This window comes from Passer montanus, unplaced genomic scaffold, assembly GCF_014805655.1.
Source record: "Passer montanus isolate IOZ18808 unplaced genomic scaffold, ASM1480565v1 scaffold41, whole genome shotgun sequence".
NCBI lineage: Eukaryota > Metazoa > Chordata > Aves > Passeriformes > Passeridae > Passer > Passer montanus.
In genome coordinates this window covers 6,383,999-6,398,553 of record NW_024368930.1, presented here as the reverse complement: position 1 = coordinate 6,398,553, position 14,555 = coordinate 6,383,999, and positions in this window count along the sequence as shown.

Here is a 14,555-nt window from a genome sequence, read left to right as displayed (position 1 = left end):
GCCTTGCTGTTTCCACTGAAATTAATCCTTATGGGAATCTGCTCTCTGATGCAATGCTCAGCAGGAGATTTCTTTTTCCCATCACTCCGCTTATTTCAGCTTGAAAAATAAACAGAGGCAAAAAAGCAATAGACAGTAAAAATATCTGGGAGCTGCTGGAAGAGCTCAGGGTTTGCCATGTGCCCGTGGGGAGCGCCGGGTGCTGCCTCAGCTGCCGTTCTTCAGCACTGAGAGCCCAGGCAAAGACTCAACACCCTGCCTCCTATTCTGGCTCAGGATTGCATTAGAAATAATAAACATCTGAGCTCTGATTCCCAACTGGCAATATCTGTAAGTGGAAGGGAATGTACAGGATGGGAACCAGCAGCCCATGGCCCAAAGGAGCGAGCAGCCACTGCTGGGGATGGGAAATGTGTGGAGAAGAAGAGGAGGGGGCTGCAGTGGGGCTGGGGGTGCCTCAGAGTGTGGGATGGGGACCAAAGGAGCCTGCTGGAACCTGCATTCCTCTGGGAACAGTGGTGAGGTGGAGGAGGAAGAGGAGGAAGGCTCTTGTGTTTCTTCACTGCTTTGTATCTGGAATATATCTGAATCCTGGGCTCGAGTTTCAATTAGGGCCTAAAAAGTGCTTCAGTCCAGAGTGCTGGTCTGAGGCTTCTGTTTGTGCTGGCCCACTGCCCACAGCAGGAGAGGGCTGCTGTCCTGGGGCCTTGGGACCAGCCCTCTGAGGCCCATGGCTGTGCTCTCCTGGCTTTGCTCTGCATCTCAGGGCTGCTCTGCTTCTGTGTTCTTCTTCTGCCCCTGTACCTTTGCTGCTTTGCTGCTGTGTCCACCTCTCCCTGCCTTTGCCAACCCAGCACAGATCCCCTCAGTGATGGAGCCTGCGTTTGAGAGGGTTTTTTGCACTCTTCATCAGCAGAGCAGAGTTGAGTGAAGAGCAGGTTTCCTTGTTCAGTGGCTGAGCTAAAAACACTGGGGGAAAAAATCATGTGGGGTTGAGCTGAGATCTGTGGGAAAGGCTCCCTTTGGGGGTGCTCAAGAAGACACATGAGCTGCTGAGCACCTCCAGGAGCTGGGGCTGGTGGCCTGCAAGGCTGGCTGACCTTGTGCCTGTCCTCAGCCCCATGACAGCACTGTGCTGCCTCACAGACGCAGGAGGAAGAGCTCCACAGCCATGGGAGCTGGCTCAGCCTCGCCGTTCGCTTTTTATTCCAGGGATTGTTCCTCTGGAAGTTGTTTGTGGCTCTTTTTCTCCATTTCCCCTCTCTTCTAGAGGGCTCATCTGTCACCCCCTGCAGGTCATCCCCAGTCCTGCTTCCATGAGGAACCCAGTGAGGTTTGATGTGTGAGGTCAGAGAAGGCAGAGTCAAATGTCACCTCCATGTGAGATCTGTTTTCCCAGGGAGGGAGGAAGGGAGAAGCTCTGCAGGTGTTTGTTGGCTTCAGAGTGATTAAAACCCAGACCTACACTCGTGGTGTGCTCAGGGCACACGTGTGGGTCCCCATGGTGTGCTGGGCAGTGTGACCTGCAATCTGACATCTCTAAGTGCTGGGGCAGGGCAGGCTCACCTCCTCCTCTTCCCTGGCTGTAATTTCTTGCAGTGAACCAAATCATCATTTCACTGGAAACAGATGAGTAGCAGGAACAGGTCCTTGGGGCATCTGTCTTGTCAAGGGGATGGGTCAACAGAACTACTCAGACTCAAACACTGGCCATGTTTTGCCTCCTAAATGTGGCTCCATTCACCAAGAGGTGCATTCCTGATGAGATGAGCTCGAGTCAGGCAGCACAGCACACTGCAGATAATAGCCTGAGTGAAAAACCAGCCGAGTATAGGAATTTTAATTAAACCTGACAAACCCTGAGAGGCAAAGGGGAGAGACAGAGACCAGCTGGCATAAAGATGCTGAGTAATCTGAGTTTGGTGAGGGCTGTTGACCTGCTGCAGTTTAGGAGTATGGGCATGTCCCTAGGTGCAGGGGCCAGCCACAGGTCCTTCCATGATGCTGGGTCAGGAGAGAAGCCAGAAGGAGCTCTGATCATGCTGTGCTTTGCACAAATACATGAAACCATCCTTGGCAGCAAATTGGCACCAGGATGCTGGGCCCTGTTTCTGACAGCACTGAGATAATGGTGTATGAAGGGAGGATGGACTGTGCTCTGGAGGATTTTGTGCCCCCTCCTTGTGATGCAGATGGGGCTGATCCATCCACTGCAGTCTCCAGCTGATCCAGGCATATTTTGAGACCCTTTGCCCTTTGCCATGTACCCATGCCATGCTCCAGGACCATGCAGGAGCTGGGAGCGGTCCTGATACCTGGAGCCTTATCAGAGACCCACAGATTGGTTTGGGTTGGAAGGAGCCTTAAAGCTCCTCCTGTTCCACCCCCTGCCATGGGCAGGGACCCCAGGCTGCTCCAACCCCCATCCAGCCTGGCCATGAACACTTCCAGGGTTGGAGCAGCCACAGCTTCTCTGGGCACCCTGTGTCAGGGTCTCAGCATCCTCACAGGGAAGAATTCCTTCCTTATATGAACCCTGTGTCAGTTTGATGCCACAACCCCTCATCCTGTCACTCTGTCCTTGTCAGAAACTCTCTCCAGCTCCATCATCAGCGTGGGCAGTGTCCCTGGGCCAGGAGTGGTGGGTGGGTGGCACAGGCTCTGCAGCTGGGCACAGTGTCTGTGGCATGGGCACAAACCAGGGAAGGGCTTGGGAGCTCCTGGCTGTGCACAGAGCCTGGCTGCCCTTGCTGAGCTCTCTGGGGCATTTGACACACAGTCTGAGCCAGCTTTAAGTCCCCTTGGGCTATTAATGCAAACAGAAAGGCATTGGTGATACATTTTAGTTTAGCTGGAAAAGCCTTCAGAGCAATGCTGAATAAGGATTAAAAGGCCATTTAATCTATTTTTTTTTTGCCTTTGCAAACACAAGGAAAATTCAAACCAGCTGACAGGGCTGGTGGTTTTGAGCCAGTTGCAGCAGCCTCTGGGATTTCCTTGGCATGTTAGATCTGCCTGTGGGGAAAAGCTGGAATGAACCAGGTAATTTGGGCTGTGTCCTGGTGGTGTTGCAAGCAGGGGTGGCTGATGGGCTGCTCTGCTTTCCCTTGCCCTGTAATGGAGACAGTGAGCATTGTGCCAGGTGTTTTACCTGCCTGGGGTGAGGATGAATTCCTGCCCAAAGAGGAGAGCCAGGGAAACAGAGCTAAAGAAGGCAGGAGGGATGCTGGAAAGATGCATTTTACCATGAGGATCCTGCTGGCAGCCAGATACATCCCCAGGCATCCCTCCCCTTGCCTGCATGCCCAGCATCTTTGCTTGGCTCTGCCCTGGCAGATCCAAACCCTCCATCTGTCTCCTGGGCTGGAGATGATATCAAACCCATGTTGATATTCTGTCCCTGCTCTAATTTCCCAGCTCTGTGTGTGAAACTCTGGGGATCTTTTCCTGCCTGTTTAACCCAGCTGGGAGGATTCTTCAGGTGCTGTTCACATCTGCCCTGTCTGCCACAGTCTGACCAGCTCATACTTCACCTGGTTTTTCAGCCCCACTCCATGCTCCATGTCCATCCACTCCTGGTGAGATGTGTTTCACCAGTCCTGAATACAATTTTTTCCCGAGTGCAAGTTCCATCTGGAGTAATTGCATCTTTATTGCAGCCATTGTATTATGCAAATAATAAAACTCCATTAATTTGGCATACAATGAGGGCAGCAGAGGCTGGAAGGAGGATGCACATGGGGTACAACTGCAGTATCCCGTGCTGGATGCCACTTTCTGGTGCCTGCAGGAGGGCTCAAGCTTTCCACAAACCACCCCTGGGCCCTCCTGGTGTCCCCCAGTTCCTGCCTGGAGCTGAGCTGCACATGTGAGCGAGGGCACGTCCCAGCTCATGTGCCAGAGCCCATCTTTGTGTGCCTGCAGCACTCTTGAAATAATTGTGCCCAAACATTTTGCCTAAGCCCTTTGCTGTCCCCATCCCAGCTCTGTGCTATCCCTGGAAAATGCTGGCTCTTGCTGAGGGCCAGGCTCTCCTGGCTGCTCCTCCAGCTGCCGGTTGGTTCAAATTAACTTTGCAAGCAAAGCTCTGCCTCGTTTTCTTCTGCCTCCAACAAGCTCGGGGCTGCTCAGCGCCTGTGTGGCCTGTCCCCCTCCGTGCCTTGGGGACAGAGCTAATGAAAATCATTCTGGTTGGAAATCACAGCCTGGGAGAACGGGTTTCTCCTCTTCTCACCAGGAACCCGGCTGGAGAGCCCGGGTGGCTGAGCAGAGGAAACTGGTTTTGGGGAGCAGGGATGTGGAGCAGGGCTGGCTGCTGGCACTCGGGGAGTGTGCTGGCTGGGGAAGGGAGACTCCCTGCAAAGCTGTGCAAGGTCTGAGCTTTGCTTTTATGCAAACCATGAGCATGGGCTGGAAACACCAGCCAGAGAGGCCAGGCTCCCATAAGGACTTCAAATCCCCTGTGGACCAGAGCAGGCTGCAACCCCTTCAGAAACTGCCTGGTGAACTCACTGCCCAGGACTGACCATGTAAAGGGAGGGGTCCCAAAGCATCTCTGGTGCCTGCAAGGATTTTGGGAAGAGTCTAGTGCATTTGGGAAGCCTTGATCCATGTGTGCCACACACTCAGCCTGTTGGTCCTGGAGCACAGCCTGCTAATTACCATCCCTGCATCCCCACAGCCCCATCCCTTGCTCGCCCCAGCGTGGCTGTGACAGCAGGTTCAGTAAAAAGGGGTTTCTTGGCTTGAAAATCAAAGAAGAATCTTCAGTCTGCAGGGGGATGGAGAATCCTTGGGAGGTCAGGAAGGCTCCAGGGGGGTCTGCTGGGTCTTCTCTGTTGAGATCATCCCTGCCTTTACAGCACTGCAGGCTGGACTGGACATAGGACAGTGATTAATTGCATTTCACATTGCTTGGCCCACACAGTGAAATTAGCAATCCTAAAAACGAGGGGCAGTTTCCCAGGGGAAGAGCCCAGCAGGGCCTGCTCTCCTCTCTGTGACTTGGTGGAAGCAGCCTGTGGGGCTGGCAGAGCTGAAAGGCTCCATGTTCCACTCCAGTGAGGAGCAACCAAGAAAGCTGGGCCAGCTCTGAGGCTGCGTTTGGCCTCTGGTCAGTCCCACGTGTGCACAGGGTCCCGTGTGGCCTCGGCCAGCTCTGCCATGGGACATCCCACTGCCCCTGCAGGTTCTGCAGTGTCCCTGGGGCTTTAGAAGAGTGTCAGTGGGGAGCACAGCAATTCTCTTGGCTGATTCAGAGAGTGGAAACAGCAAAAAGCTGGGGCTGATGTGCTCAGTGCTTTGGCAGTGCCCAGCCTTGCCCCATGTGCTCAGCTGGCTGCAGCTCCCAGGGGAGTGGGTGGAACCGTGCTCCAGGCTGAGGAAGGAAAGCAGGAGTGCAGAAGGATGCTGTTCCCTCCAAAGCCGGCTCCAGAGCTGGCTGGAAGGATTTCTTTTGGAAATGTTGGCACAAGTTGCAGGGGAAATCGCTCACAGAGGAAAGGCTGGCTTATTCTGAGGTTTCTCCTGGGTTTACGTGGCTCAGGAGGGTGTGTTTGTAACAACTGCACTCTGTGAGGAGCAGAGGGAGAGGATTAACCTCTGAGTGTGTCTCTCAGGGGGAAGAAATCCACTGTCAAGCACAGCCCAAAGCTCAGAAGAGCAAATTGATTTCACTCCTGCATTTCTCTCTCCTTCCTATCAGCACCCATGGAAGCACCCATGAAGAACTTGTCAGTGATGAGCTTTGGGAACAATTCTTTCCGCAGACTTTTCTTTCCCAAAGAAAGAAAGAAAGAATTTTTTTTTTTAAAAAGCGTCTCTTTGAGTTGCTGGGTCAGCTCTTTGGCTGCTGCTGGTGATTCCAGTGGATGCTTTTCCCCTCGTTAAACCCTGCCCTGTGCGGAAATGCGTGAGCTGGGGAGCTGTGACACCCTGGTCCCTGCCAGGGCCCTGCCACCACGCCTGCCGTGATTGATGACTGTGCACAGGGGGCTGCAGATGCTGTGGTTGCACAGAACAACAGGGAGCTGGTTCCTGTGGTCGGGGGAGATGCTATCTGCCTGGGATTTGCCTCAGGAAAAGCCCCCCCAAGGCCTTCCCTTCAAGTTGCAAAACCAGTTGAGGCCACCCCAGATTTGGCTGTTTCTTTGCATAAGCATTAAATTGAAGGGAAGGTTTTAGCAAGCCCCTTCAGATGTGCTGCTCAGTGGGAAACTGGGCAGGAAAGCCAAAATTCATGATGGCTGCTGAATGCAAGGACACAGGGAAAGACCTCTCAGCCTTTGGTCAGACCTCTCCTGGCTCAGTAAGGATGGAATTGATGGAGCCATGGAAAAACTGAGCTGCAGGGATGTGACCTCTGGACCCTTGGCAAGGGGAGCTCTGGATGAGTGAAGATGTGACTGGATCTTTGGAACCTCGGGGTGTGTGTCCCCAGACCCTGGGGCAGTGGTCACTTCCTGGCATGCACTGGGTGGACTTTGCCTCTTGCCCTCACAAGGGAGAGCTGAGCCTCCTGACCTCCGTGGGGCTGGACCCATCAGCCCCATGGAAATTCTCCATCTTGAGCTCTTTTCTTCTTCATGACATGTGGCTAAAATGCAGATTTCTAGTGGCCTATTTTTTCTATACAGATTATTTGGGTAGGAGCTTCTGAGAAGGATGGAGCCCACCTAAACACACAAATACACATAAAAACCTCTTGCTGTTTCAGAGTGCAAAACAGCCCCACTCAAATGTATTGTAAAACCAGGCAGATCAAGTCTCCCCTGCTGTAAACAGCTGCTGTCAGCTGTAAAATACCTCTTTTTTCAATTTGCAGTACCTGGACAAAGCAATCTGCCAGGACTTGGTGAGACACCATGCCCATCTATCAGCTGCTGTCACCCTACCCTGAGTCTTGCTTGATCCCAGACAATCAATCCTGCCTGATGTATAAATACTCGATCTGGAGTCTCAGCTGTGGAGGAGAACACAGAGCTGTCAGATAAGCTGCAATTAGTACATTTATCTACTTTATTTTCCTGTCGTTTCCCAAACACCATTTGCCTGCCTGCTTTTAATACACGTTATTAAACCTGCAGTAAATGTTGATTAAAGAAGCCTTAATCCCAGGTGTTTGTTTTCTAACACTGCTGTGAGATGCACTCTTCAACTGCCTTCAGGAAATTTTATCTTTTTAGGATTTTTTTCCACCTTCCAAGCAGAGTTATGCCCGGGAAATAGGATTTTAAGAGCAGATTAGTGAGTTGTCCTTCTGATTTGCTTTGATGTGCTTGGCTCCACTGGAGAGGGTGATGGGTCACAGCTTTGCAGGCAGCTCTGCTGCCATGGAGAAGCACTTCCACCCCTTCACCAAATGCTCCACAACCACTTTCAACAAAACACTGCAGAAGAGATAGATATATTCTTATTAGTCTTGCAAGAGAAACTACAGCAATCAATCCCAGTGCTAGACTAACTCCTTCCCTTTGCAATTTGGATGTTTAGAAGCAATTTGGGGAGTAATCTCTGCGAATGGCAGCATGGAAGTAACTGCCTGCAATAAAACATTGCGGGGGTGACTGTTATCCTAATGATATTTCCAACAAACATTACTGAAATATGCTTTCCTCTCTAAAAATGGCAACAGAATTTAAATGTTCTTAGTGGTAACGTGGAAATGGAGTAAAAATTAGCTGGGTTGGTCCTGTGATGATGATGATTTTTTTATTATTGCCATGGTGGGTGGGTTCCCCCCTTCCTACTGCCCTGTTTATCCAGGGGTATAGCATTATTCCCTGTTCATTATTCTCTGCTTCACGACCTGCTCATGTGCTATTTCATGTGACAAAGCCCCTTTCCATTAAACCAATATAAATAATTGCTATATTCTTTCACAGAGGAAGCAGGAATATTGCACGTGGCAATAGCATTACAGGAAAAAGCTGCTGGCCTGATCCCAATGGCCTGTTCTCCTTCTTTTTTTTTTTAATTTTTTTTATTTTTTCCACATGGGTTAGTCTCTTATTCTTTGTGAATAATTTATCCAGGTATGCTTGGAGAAATACTCTAAAGAAATTATGGCTGTCTTAAAACATCTATACCAGTGCTCCCTGTTGGGAGGGTCTCCAGTGATGCCTAAATAACCTTCTTTTATCCTTTCAGCAAAGTGGTTTCCTCTGTGTGTGTGAGCAGGCCAGGGGTGTTGGGCTGTGCTGGGAATTTGGGAGAGGATCAGAAGTTGGAGGTGGGCAGTGATGGGCAAGGAGTGTGAAACATCCAGCCATCATCTAATTGTAAGGTTAGAGGGGGGCTAAGATGTTTGGGGATGCAGTTTGGAGTTGGGCAAATCCTCCGGGACCTGTGACAGAATCACAGAATTTTTAAAGCTGGAAAAATCCTCTAAGATTTTTCAGCACAACCATCACTGCAGCACTGACAGGGGCAGCACTAAACCATGTCCCCAAGTGCCACATCTGCACATCTTTTAAACCCCTCCAGGGATGGTGACTTCACCACAGCCCTGGGCAGCCCATTCCAGTCCTGGACAACCCTTTCAGTGAAGAAATTTTCTCTATTTCTCTACTAAACAATCTAATTCTTCCTTTAACTCAGTCAGTCTGCTGGCTGCAGCTGGGTTGGGTTTACAGAGCAGGCTAGCTGGGGCTGGGGGTTCAGGGGGAGCTGCCCACACCTTCCTTGGGTGTGTGGGTGCACGTTAGGTGCCTCTGGTTGCAGATGGAGCCCATGGTGGCCAAATCTCTCCAGCCAATTTCTTCCTGTTTTTCAGCATTTCCAAACCGAAGTGGGATGGATGGAGAAGCATTGCCAATCCCTGCTCCTGTCTCCATCTGGCCAAGCTGAGAGGGCTTGGAGGCCAGAAGGAAAAACTCACCAGGATCATCATCAAGGCATCTGAAATCTCAGGACATCAGGAGCTACAGGAAACACAAGCATGAAAAAATTTGGGGGAGGCTTCAGACATTTGCTGTGCCTGGTGCTCCTGCTCAGAATGCAGCCGAGCATCTTCCTCCCCCGGAGTCACAACACAGCCCTGCACGGCCAATTAAATTCTGTGTGAAATGAAGGCTGGGGTGTTGCTCAGCCCTCGCTGTCCCTGTGGAAGGGGGGCTGCTGTCGTTAGCAGGACTGTCCCCCCTGAGAGGGGGAGCCTGCTCTTTGCTGCTCCCCACCCCTGCTCCGGATGCTTTCCGTGCCCTGTCTCTGTCAGATGCAAAGCTATTAAGGCAGGTGATTAAATGTGATTCCTTTCTATTGATCCTCCACCGCTTCCCAGAGCCAGGGCTGACGTTATCCTCTTTGGATATTCATGGAGCTGCTGCTGAGCCGGCTCGGGAATCCTTCTGGGCGAAGGTGTCAGCAGCCGTCTGCCGCCCTCTGCAGCTGCCAGGCTCCTGTGAGGAGCTCCTGGGCACGGGGGACAAGGGCTGTGACCATCGACCAGTGAGCCACCATGCTGTGACCCCATGGTGTGACCCCATTCTGGCTGTGAGGGCCCGTGGGCAGCAGGAGGAGGAGGAGAGGTCCTGGTGCATCCTCCCAATCCTGCAGCTCAGGCTCTCGCGCTCTGCACTGATGGGATGCTGATGTCCTCTCTCCTCTGGATGCTGGGCAAGCCAGGCTGTACCTCTGGGGATCACTTCTTCCTTCCCATGGTTGTGAATACCATTTTTCCAACGGTTCATGTAGCTTTGGTTTTTCCTCTCCTATTTGCCTAATTTTCAATGGAAGCATCCCCCCATGAGCAGCTGCTGAGGGAGCCCGAGTGACACAACCCTCTTATTTGGATGGGGAAGTCAAGAACAAAAGGGAAGGCCTTAGAGCAGGCAGGCTGTTCTCCAAATGCACTTGAAAAAACAACAAAAAAATTTGGTTTTAAGGCATTTTTACTAGGTGTTTGGTTTGCAGCCAACAGCCTAATGCATCACTGAGTTTAGCTCCATCCATTCTGCGGTGCAGTTGCCCAAGAAATCAATGCTCTGACATACTTTCCTTTGCTAGAAAATACACTTTTGCTTGAGTGGGTGTGAAAACCGAGCTCTTGCCAAAACCTTGTGAGTGCTGGGGAAGGCTGTCCCGCTGAGCCCAGCTTCCAAAGGAGCCACAGGACAAAGGCTTCGCTCTCCAACTTCTGTTCTACCCGCAGGGGCCGCGGGGCTTTGAATACTGACCAGAGAGCAATTTAACACGGGAAATGTCTCCCGGTTTCTGGCTGAAAAGAACATTTTTCTAGTGCGTGGCCAGGTGGTTTGTAGTCTAGGCTGATTTTCTGGCTTCCTTTGTTCATAAAGCATACAAAAAAATCCCCCCTGCATCACCTGGGCTGGGCTCTGACTCCTGCACAGACACAGCTTCACTGTGGGCTGCCTGCTGAGGTGATGGTGATGGGCTCCCCCCAACCAGGGTGATTTTTTGGGAGCTGTTCTGCAGGGCCAACTGCCTCTGCACGATTGCCCACTGTGAGCATGGATTTTGGGAAATGGTGGTTTCCTGCAGGGACAGTCCCCATGGATTTGGGTCTGGGGGTTGCTCTGCTGTTGTCAGCCCTCTGCCATCCCAGACCTGTGCTCCCAGATCTCTGTCTCACTGCTGGCATTGTCCACCTCCCTACCTCCCTCCTGCCAGGTCTCTGACTCACAGCCTGACAACTTTATAGGTTTTCCAGAGCCCTTCCAGTGCTACTGAGCAGTGCCTTTCATTTTGAGGGCAAAGCAAGGAATGGTTAATGCCTTCAGGAATGGGTGAGCCATGTGGCTGGGCTGGCTTGTGCAAGACCCCTGTCCCTTCATGGCCCACATCCCTGCTCCTGATGCAGCACAGAAAAGCATAGGAATGGCCTGATGTCATTCCTGGAGGGTATTGGAGGGGCTTGCTTGTGTTTCCAACTCTGCTGGGGAAAGGCTGGATGGTTTTGTTCACATCAGAGCCCTTTGCTGCCCGCTGGGATCTGCCTGGAGCGGGGGCATGAGCAGGGTGTGCAGTGCCCAGAGAGAGTGGGGTAGGAAAGCCCCAGGAAAATCTTACAGGTGTCCTGGGCACAGGGTGCTGCCAACCCATCAGAGGCTCCTGGATGCTCATTTTTGGATGGACTGACAGCTCCCAGCTCCAGAGCCCCCAGGAGGAGGAGAGGTGAGCTCCTGGTGCCCTTCCAGCCTCACTGTGCTCAATGGCACACTTTCCTGTGGCCTGGAAAAGCACACATTCACCTTGAGATTCATTCTGCCACCTCTAAGAGGTACTGATGCCCTATCTCCTGCCCAGCTGCCAGCTTCTTTTCCTCCTGTGAGTCTGGCCAGCTCCTGGGCAGAGCTGTTTGCTCTCCCCCATCTTGGCACCCACACCCTCTGATAGCAGCACACCCTGGGGACCCTCTTCTCACCTTGGACGATGACAAGATTGTAAATCCACTTTGTGGATTAAAAACTGAAGATATTTGGATCATGAGGAGCCTTGCCCCAAACCCCTGCTGCCCCAGCACCCAGCACCATCCCTTTGAAGGCACTGTCAGTTTGCAGTACCAGGCCAAAAATGGGGGTTCTTCAGTGGAAAAAAAAATGTGCAGCTGAGGAAGGGCAAAAAGAAAGGTGTTTACTCCTTTACCACATTATAACAGGGGTGTGATGGGGAGGAGTGAAGTGATGCAATGAGCAGAGTGCTGTGAGTCCTGCATTTGTGGTAGGGGAGGCTGATGGCAGGACCCCCATCTTTGGGACCAGGGATCATCTGTGTCAACAGTGGGGTGGAATAGACAGTGGGGCTCTGGGGAGGAGCAAATGAAACCCCAGAAGAAAGGAAAGCCAGTAGCAAAACCTTCAGGATGATCCCTTTCTACTGTGCCCAGAGCCCTTGAACCAAAGCTTTAATTGTTCTGAAGGGATGTGCCTGCATGGTGGCAGGAGGACAGCAGCTTCCCCCTCGAGACTGGGGTTTGCACAGAGATTGAGATCTCAGCTGGGACAGAAATGCACTCAGCAGAGTTCAGGGAAAGAGCAGGGAGAGGCACTTAGGAGCCACTGTGTGACACCTGAGAGCTCTGTGTGAGCTCTCTGTCCTGCTGGATGGCCGTGTGTGGAGAAAGCAGCTCTCAATTTGAGCTGAGTATTTTCCAAATATCCAAAGGTTCTGGGGAGTCGATTTTCATTACCTGCTCACTGCAGGTCACTCCTCTCCAGGAGCTGGGAAGATGCTCTCTGAAATTTAACTGCACAAGAGGAGTCAGTCAGATGTGCTCCAAGTAATTTCCACTCCTGGAGCCCCACAGGGGTTTTGGAGGATACTTATCCCTTTCAGAGGAACAAGTTGCTCCCAGTGCTATAGAAATGGTGTGAGGTTGGGCTCAGCCAGCTGCCTGGAGCAGTGAAGTCCAAGGGATTTGCTCTTTGAACCAGCACACTACACCCAAAGGATCCCAGCTCCTTTCTCCTGCAGGGTGGCAGGGAGAGAGGCTGAGGGAGAGGTGACCCCAAACCTCTCCCTGAAGTGACAATAGTTGAACCAGAGTGGGGGCTGCCATGTGTGAGACACATTGGGAAAGGGACTGGGGTGCAGCGTTCGGGGGGGACAGTTTGGGGAGCAGGTTTGGAGCTTAGCACAGACATTGCCCATCCAGCAGAGCTGCTGTAGGTTTCCTGAACTCTGCTCTAAGTGCAGAGTCGAGCAGTTTGTGCTCAGCCCTCGGCTCACAGGTAGCCAGCTGTGAGTGCAAAGCCTGGCTCAGCTCCTCTTCCCTCTGCCCAGCCCAGGTGGCTGCGACCTGGAGGAGCTGAAGCTCTTGTCCTGCCCTAGACATGCTGGATCTGCAGATGGAGTATTCTAAATGCCTTTGCAGAAGCTGAGCTAGTACAGAATTGTGTTTTTGCTTTGCTCTTCACATGCTTGTCCTTGTCCCTCTGGTCCCACCCTGTCCCTGTGCCGGTCCTGCTCCATCCCTGCCCTGCAGGGGAAGCTGTGACCCGCTCCGGTGTGAAGGAGATAATGCTGGAAGAAATGCTCTGCCAGAACAGTGCACTCAGCTCATTACAGAGTGTTCCCACAAATTTCTGCTGCCCTCTTATCAGCCCATCAGCTTAAGCAGATCACCCTTCAGCTCCCAGCAGACACCTCTGTGCCTCCGCAGTCCGAGCCTTGGGAGCTGCAGCCTGACTCACACTGTGTGGGAGAAAGTAATTGCTCCATCCACAGCAAATTGGACCTGTAATAACCTCTCTCTCCATAACAGCAATGATGCTCCTTCAAAAATATATTTTAATTGATTTTGGGTAATGAATTCAGCTTAGCAGGGAGCGGGCAGTGCAGGGATGAGGAATGGCTGGATGGGGAAGAGCAAGTGGAAGGGAGAGGTGGCTGTTGTGTCCCGTGGAGAAGGTGCAGCAGGCTTGGTGCTGCAGGCAGGGCATGGGCAGCCAGCCTCTGGGGCATGAGCAGAGGGTGAACAACACCACAGGACTCACCATCAGTCTCTCCCAGGGCTGTTTTTGGCACTGTGCAAGGGCTGTGAACATTGCATGTGCATGAAAAGGCTTTCCTTCCTCCTCCTCCCTCTGCCAGCCACTGCAGAGGCTTCCCCAGGGTTCTCTGCCCATGCCCTGGGGTGCTGAGGAGCTGTTTCACCTCGTTGAAAAAGGACAGTTGCCCCTTCCTCAGCAGCTGTGCCGGGAGCCAGCAAAGAGCACCTGATGGAAGGAGAGCTGCATCCAAAACCCCAGTGCCCTCCTCTGCAAGGCTTTGCTCATCCTCATGGCTCTCAGCAGAGATATTCAGGGGGTTAATGTGAGATTGCCATGTACCACTGCAGCTTTTCAAGTCCTCTGCTTGGAGATGCCTCTGTTCCTGTCTCTTGCTGGGAAGAAAATGCAACAATGCTCTCTAGAGGCAGAAGAAGTCAAGGAGAGCTTTGCTTTCCCTGGCTCTGTCTTTCATCATGACCTCACTGCTCTTCCCAGCTGTTAATTTCCCACAGAAACAGCCGTTTCTGGGCATTTTGGCCTCCTGAGATGCAGCCTGGGTAGTTTGCTGCCCCCTCCCTCCTCACAGGACAATCTGATGCAATTATTGCGGCTGATCAGAGGAGGGCTGGGAGAAGTGGGGAGGATTTGGGTCAGGGTGGGGAGCATTTTGGGTCAGGATGGAGCTCTGGGCAGAGCTGGCTGTGCAGGGTGATGGAGGAAAGAGGAAAGGGCTGGAGGAGATGTGCTGCAGCATGGTCCAGCACCACTTTGGGCAGGGAAAGTGAGGCTTGTGCTCGTGCTGAGCCACAGAATACCAGAATGGTTTGGGTTGGAAGGGACCTTAAAGCTCATCTCATTCCACCCTTCTGCCACAGGCAGGGACACCTTGCACTATCCCAAAGTGCTCCAAGTCCTGTCCAACCTGGCCTTGGGCACTTCCAGGGATGGGGCAGCCACAGCTGCTCTGGGCACCCTGTGCCAGGGTCTCAGCACCCTCACAGGGAAGAATTTCTCTCAAATGTCCAATTTAATCCTGCTCTTTGTCAGGTTTGATGCCATTTCCCCTTGTCAGCTGGGCTCTCAAAATCAATGGGGATTGTCTTT